We start from the raw sequence: 7,670 nt of genomic DNA on the forward strand, positions 1-7,670 counted from the left end.
ATGGAAATAGAAAGTTTGACAATAAGGTTTGAGTATGTGTAAATCTGTGGAGGGTATGATGAGTGAGTAAGGGTTTTAACAAGAAGGTTTCTGAGTAAAAATCAGGGAATAGTGATTAAAATGGATGTTATGAACGTGTTTGAGAAAGAAATGAATGAGAGGTGTTCTAATTAAGATGGTACATGTATGTAGGCAGTAAACTGAAGAATGTTTATTTTTATATCAGACCATTATTGTGGATCTGACCATTTTATTGTATCTTATTTTTCTTATTTTTATTTATTTATTTTTTTGTATATATTTTTTATTTTATTTTAATTACTATATCTTTACGACTGTTTTAACTATGCTTGTTTTTAATTCTTTATTCGTCCATATGGTATTCTTTTTTTTCTCATGCATTTGTTACCACTGTTTTAATTAATTTCTATTGTGACAGTTCCGTCAGTTTGTTTAATCCTGAGTTACAGGTGATTGCCTGAGGGAAGGCGTGGTTTCGCACCTGAACCTAATCATGTCCCTTTAAGAGGGACTGGATCAAACCGAGCAGGGGTGAAGAGCACGTTTGGGCCTGGCATTGAATGCAGGAGTGGTTTGTCCGTCGTTTGTTCATCATGAGAGTGCCTGAGATCTGATGTTATGTTGGAGTTGGAGGGAGACCACAGCCGCATCGGAGTTCACGTTGATTCATCTTCCCCGTGTCGATCCGCATCACCTGTTTGTTATTTGGTGTGATTGATTACATGCATTTCATACTTGCACTTGCACGCTTACATACTGACTAACATGTACACTGAATATTCAACATTTTATGTTAATATTACTTTAGTGTATTAAACATTATTCTTTATACAGCGGTTGTGTGGCGTCTCCCTTTGTTTGTTGCGGTTTACGAATGGAAATCGTAACAAATGGGGGCTCGTCCTAAAGAAAGAGTAGTTTGAATGTGGAAGCTCATTTTTTTTGGTTATTAGTGCTGCTTTGTTGGATGCAAGTGTGACTAATAATTGAATCCTTGTTTTTTCACATATTTTGGAGCTATATATATGTGAACTAATGTGTGAACGTACGTTGTGAATGTCCCGCAAGATTGAAGGTAGTCGTCAGTTTGAGGTAAGTGCATTTTCTTTTTTATTAAGTTGCAGATAGAGCTTATTCCTCTTTTCCCATTAGGGTTGAGCAACGCCTTGCGTTGATTTGTTATTTTGCCTTTCTTATTTTTGTGCAGGCTTTTGGGTGAAGCACACCGCCGTGGTTGCGAGTTGGGCTGCTTTGCTCAATTTCAAAACTATCGGTATTTTGGTGTTTAATGACGCTTTACTCTTGAAAGCTGCATGAAGACTAGGTAAAGGATAGTTTAGTGAATTGATAGGAAGTGTAGATGGGGAAAGAGTGAATGGGTTTTTGTCTGTAGCTTCGATGGGTTTATAAATGCACTTTTCCTTAAAATTAGAGTAACTAATACATTTAATTATGGCATCCGTTGAGGAGTTTGTTAAAGTGCCGTCAGAAGATGGGTTAAATTTGTTGATGAAACAACAGTTGTGGGAACTGGTTGAGCACTTTAAGATTGGTGATGTGGATAAACGAATAAAGAAAAACGAACTTCGTTCTATTGTGAGAAACTGGCTAAGTGAAAACAATTTGTTGACCATTTCCGCACCGAGCAAGCATGAGGGTGTAAAAAGTTCGCTTGATATTTTTTCCGGATTGTCGTTTGAGCAAAGAAAAGAGATTTTGCAAATGCAACAAATTCACGATAAAGAGTTGGTAAAGGAAACCAAACAGTATGAGTTTGAGATTGAAAAATTAAAAGTTGATAATTCGCTCAAGCTACGTGAGATTGACTTTGCACGTGAGAAACTAGAGGCTGAGAAATCCGAACGAGAGTTTGAGTTGCAGACGGAGCGTCTGAAATTGGCAAAGGAGGGTAGATTATCCCATGAGAGTGGTGATAAATTACATAGTGGTTTTGATTTAGCTGGTAATTTGAGATTGCTCCCTAAATTCAACGAACATGACCCTGATGTTTTTTTTTCTTTATTCGAGACTATAGCTGAGGAAGGTAAATGGCCAAATGCTGTTAGAGTTGTAATGCTTCAAACTGTAATTACAGGCAAAGCACAGGAGGCCTATGCAGCGCTTACCATGGAGGATAGGAGAGATTATAACAAGGTAAAATTGTCTATCCTAAAAGCTTATGAGCTGGTTCCTGAAGCATACCGCCAGCGTTTCAGGAACTGGAGGAGAAGTGATCGCCAAACACACTCTGAGGTGGTAAGAGAACTTGTTTCACACTTTGACCGTTGGTGTAATTCTTCTGGTGTTGAGGATTTTGAGAGCTTACGTGACCTTATTATTCTGGAACAGTTTAAAAACATTGTTCCTGAATATATTGCTACATACATAAATGAAAAGAGACCAGATGATGCTTTTCAAGCTGCAGTTTTAGCAGATGATTACATATTGACGCATAAAACTTCGTATAGAGACGAGCGATCAGGGCGTCACCACGGTAATTTCAGTGAAAATAGAGTTGTGTCAAAGAGATTCGAACCAATGCATATGTCAAAAGTTGATAGAACTCGTCATGAGAGAGCTGACCGAGATTTAGTGTGCAATTACTGCTTTAATATTGGGCATTGGAAAAATAAGTGTCCGGTTTTGGCCGCAAAGCTGAAGTCCAGCCAAAAGAACAAGTTGCATGTTAATGTTAATCCTGTGTTAATGACTGAGACTACTCCAATTTCAAATGAGGTTGAGAAGGGCAGATCTTTGGAAGAAGGAAAATCAGTGTCTGATTCAAAAACCGTAAACACAAAATTTGCTCCGTTTATTTCACAAGGTTTTGTTTCTCTGACTAATTCTGAGGTTAAAGTTCCAGTTTCAATTTTGCGAGATACAGGTTCCTCGGAATCTTTTATTCTTGAATCTGCCTTACGTTTTTCAGAGACATCCAGTGAAGGGAGGAATGTTCTGATCAGGGGGATTGGGTTGCAGACTCTTTCTGTTCCTTTGCACAGGGTAAATCTGACGTCGGAGTTGGTTTGTGGAGAAGTGACCCTGGGAGTGCGTCCATCATTACCAGTGGAGGGTGTCATGGTAATTCTTGGAAATAATTTAGCTGGAGGTAGGGTATGGCATGATGTAATACCACCACCTCTTGTAGTGCCTACTCCACTGGTTAAAAAGTCTGATGCGCTTAAACAAAAATTCCCTGAGGTGTTTACAGCGTCTGTAGTAACTCGTTCAAAAAGTCGTGAGATGTTTTGGGAGGAAAGGGAAGTGAGAATGTGTTGTGCCTGGTTTATCAGCTCTTTCTCCAATTTCTCATAGGGAGTTGGTGATAGCACAACAGAATGATCCTGGGTTACAGCAGTTATTTGATGTTGTGATCTCATCCCAGGAGGTAGGAGATGCTGTCGGTGGGTATTTCATTCAAGATGAGGTTCTCTTGAGGAAATATGTGCCTTATAAGAGAAGTTTGATGGAGGAAGCTGTGATTCAAGTTGTGGTGCCAAAACCATTTCGAGAGGTGGTAATGCGAAGTGCACATGGTGAGGTTGTAGGTCATTTAGGAGTGAATAAAACTTATGACCGAGTTTTGCGACAGTTTTATTGGCCTTGCTTAAAGAAAGATATTTCAGCTTTCATTAAAACGTGCCATACATGTCAGCTAACCGGCAAGCCAAACCAATCTTTGAAACCAGTGCCTTTGTGTCCTATAACTGTTACAAACAAACCTTTTGAACATCTGATAATTGACTGTGTTGGACCGTTACCGACGTCTAAATCAGGTAACACGTATTTACTTACGGTGATGTGTCAGGCAACTCGGTACCCAGCAGCCTATCCAATTCGAAAGATTACCACTAAAGTAGTTGTAAAAGCGTTAACCCAATTTATTTCTATTTTTGGGATACCTAAAACCATTCAGAGTGATAAAGGTACCAACTTCACATCACGTATGTTTGCTGAGATTTTGAGAGTGCTTAAGGTAAAACACAATCAATCAAGTGCTTATCATGCGCAAAGTCAGGGGGCGCTCGAACGGTTTCACCAAACATTAAAGGCGCTGTTACGTGCTTACTGTGTGGAGTTGAATCGCGACTGGGAGGAAGGGTTACCGTGGTTGTTGCTTGCAGCTAGAGAAGTACAGCAGGAGAGTTTGGGTTTTAGCCCAAACGATCTGGTTTTCGGTCATAGTGTACGTGGTCCTCTTTCTGTTTTGCGGGAGGAATTGGGGGAAAAGGATCCTCCGGAAAAACTGTCAGAATATGTGAACGGTTTCCGTAGGCGCTTGTTTTTGGCGGGAATAGGTGCTCAGAGAAATCTTATTGGTGCTCAGAGTAAAATGAAGAAGCACTTTGATAAACATGCAGAATGTCGAGAGTTTACACCAGGTGATCAGGTGTTGGTTATGTTTCCTTCGCCTGGATCTCCTTTTTGTGCACGATTTACTGGTCCATACGCTGTTCTTCGTAAGATGACTGATCAAAACTATCAAATTGAGACTCCAGATCGCTGATGAGATTGAATAGTATGTTGTAGTGTTTGAGTTGTTCGTTTTTTTTTTTCTTTTGCTGTGCTGTCTTTGCTGCCTTAAATTTGCTTCCAGGATCCGGATTGCTGGGGGTAACGAGAGCAGAGTGGAAGAATGGAAGTGACTGAGGAAAACACTATCATACTGGAAGTATTTGTTGTTTTGTTTATACTTATTGTTTAAAGTTATGATCCTTATCTGGTGATGGCGGATTTTTTTAAACGGGGGTGTGTGACGGTTCCGTCAGTTTGTTTAATCCTGAGTTACAGGTGATTGCCTGAGGGAAGGCGTGGTTTCGCACCTGAACCTAATCATGTCCCTTTAAGAGGGACTGGATCAAACCGAGCAGGGGTGAAGAGCACGTTTGGGCCTGGCATTGAATGCAGGAGTGGTTTGTCCGTCGTTTGTTCATCATGAGAGTGCCTGAGATCTGATGTTATGTTGGAGTTGGAGGGAGACCACAGCCGCATCGGAGTTCACGTTGATTCATCTTCCCCGTGTCGATCCGCATCACCTGTTTGTTATTTGGTGTGATTGATTACATGCATTTCATACTTGCACTTGCACGCTTACATACTGACTAACATGTACACTGAATATTCAACATTTTATGTTAATATTACTTTAGTGTATTAAACATTATTCTTTATACAGCGGTTGTGTGGCGTCTCCCTTTGTTTGTTGCGGTTTACGAATGGAAATCGTAACACTATGTAAAGCACTTTGAATTGCCATTGGGTATGAAATGTGCTATACAAATAAACTTGCCTTGCCTTGCCTTGCCTATATACGTCCAAGTTTTTTTTTTTTTTTTTTTTAAGTAGGCCTACTTATTTTTATTCAACTCATCATCTCAGATGCATTTTTTATGGCATGCCATGCAGCCGTCGACGATTCGGCCCCGCAAAGCTGCGGACAGTGGAAATATGCACTCATCCCAGAAGATGATGTCCCGCTCAGGCCTTACCAGAGTCTCTATTGGGCATTATTCCCCATCCCGGTCCAGCTCCAGCTTCTCCCGCTCAGCGCAATGAAAGTGTTGAAAAGTGTTTTCTTCTGGTTTGGCTGATAATAAAAATTTGTTGTTTCTAATGTTAAACTTAAGTTATTTTATTGGTCTATAAATAGGCTATATTGTAAAAAGCCTATGTAGGCTAATAGACCAATTTATTTTCATTTACACATTTTAAATTACATGACAAGAAAATATATGTATAAACATAAATGTGTTTAATGTAGCTACAAATTATAACGTGCATTACAAAAATAAACAATAGCTAGGCTACAGAAAAACCACTTCTCTTTAATTTAGCCTAAGTTTGAAGTTAACGAAAATGAACAATAGACAGCAGTTCATTTAATTTACAAATAACTTAATTTAGCATAAAAAATAATAAGCTAGCCATTTAAATTGTTCTGTGTCGGCCACGCATTCAGCCTTTGGAGGATCGATGTTGACCGTCGTCAGTGAACATTCATTCATATATATATAAACTTTATTTTAGTAGATAAGTCAGCAGTTTTCGTTTGTTTGTATTTTTTCTTATAATTCTGAGTGACAGATGTCACATTTGATTTAGCCTATTTTTCTGTGATATTTGTTTTAGTTACGGTGTTGACATAGGCTACAGCCTAGGCTGTAAGAAAAATAAATGATTGCACGGACAATTCCTATCCAGTCTCTCTCTTTCTGTAAGGGAAATTTAAAAGATAGATTCTGGAAACAACATCTAAATTTAGCTGGATCAGTCGGGTCGGGAATAAAATAATTTATAAGGGGTTAGCACGGAGTGAATTTTGCGCGAGCGGAATGGTGCGGTGCGGAATAGCGGGAGCAGGACGAAAATACAGCGCCGCGCAGATTATATTTTGAAGGCTATTTAAAGAAAGTGTAGGCCCATGGGAAAAAAAGAAAGAAACAGCGAAAAGGGTGATAATGGACTGATTCATCTTCTTGAGATAATGGTTGAGAAATAAATAGCATTTAAAAATTGGGGAAATTAAAGTTCATCTTGCTCAGGGCAGGGAACTGGGAACTGTGTGAATGCACTAACGTTGGACATTTTATTTACTTCTAGCGCTTGCGCTGTTGTGTTCAATAGTACCGAGGCTACACTTGAGTTACCGACCGCTACCGTCTTTAACTGGAATCTGATCGAGTGCTGCGGGAATGCGGACCAGTCGAATCCTGTAGTCACCAGTGTGCTATGAATTCTGGGATAGGGAAGGCTGCGAAGTTATGAGAAGGTCCCATCTGCTGTACCCTTCCTTTGCCTGAGAACCGAAGGGCGCATTTTGAAGTCGCTCATGAATTGCGGCAGCCTTCGTCGCACCGCTGTGACGCAATCGCACTTCAAATGCGGCCTTCAGAGGTGCAGCTCTCCCTTTGGGACAGCCTACGTAGTGCCGCTGTGACGTAATCGCACTTCAAATGCAGCCTTCAGAGGGTGCAGCCTTCACTTTGGGACAGTCTTCGTAGTGCAGGTATGACGTAATCGCACTTCAAATGCGGCCTTCGAAGTGCGCGCACTTCACTTTGGGACACAGCTAATGAATGCGCGGCGCGGATCCACAAACGTATCTTACTCGTTGCACACACAGATGAATCATTTTGAATCATCCTATATTCGTCCAGTGTATAAACGAGAGGCGATCGGAAGGTTAGATGAATTTCTGACTTGTCAGTAATTGTGTTCGCCACTGGTGAGAGTATCTCACAGCTGAAGCAGAACTAGAACTGATTGACCTGTTCGCGCGGTGAGGGGAAATACAATTAGTTCAGCTCAGCTTCAGCTGATATCCTCACAAGACCAGATCACAATTACATCATAACAGTTTAATCTTTAATGCAGCAAGAAAAGAGTGAGATCTTTAAGTTCTGTAGGCAGCTATATCAAACTACAGAAATTTAGTAAACAGTTGTGCCTCCAGTTCGTGTTGTAAATGGAAAAAAAAAATCTCTTCCAAACCACCATGTAGCATATACAGCTCCTCTTTTATTTTCTTATTTTAGCTATTTGGTCATTCATTTACTTGTTTCATTTTCACACTTTATTTATGTACTATTAAATACAATAATATTATTAGATAAAACACCGGATATAGTCACTTTGCTTTTTCATTCATT

This window comes from Pseudorasbora parva, chromosome 18 (genome assembly GCF_024679245.1).
Source record: "Pseudorasbora parva isolate DD20220531a chromosome 18, ASM2467924v1, whole genome shotgun sequence".
In the NCBI taxonomy this organism is placed as follows: domain Eukaryota; kingdom Metazoa; phylum Chordata; class Actinopteri; order Cypriniformes; family Gobionidae; genus Pseudorasbora; species Pseudorasbora parva.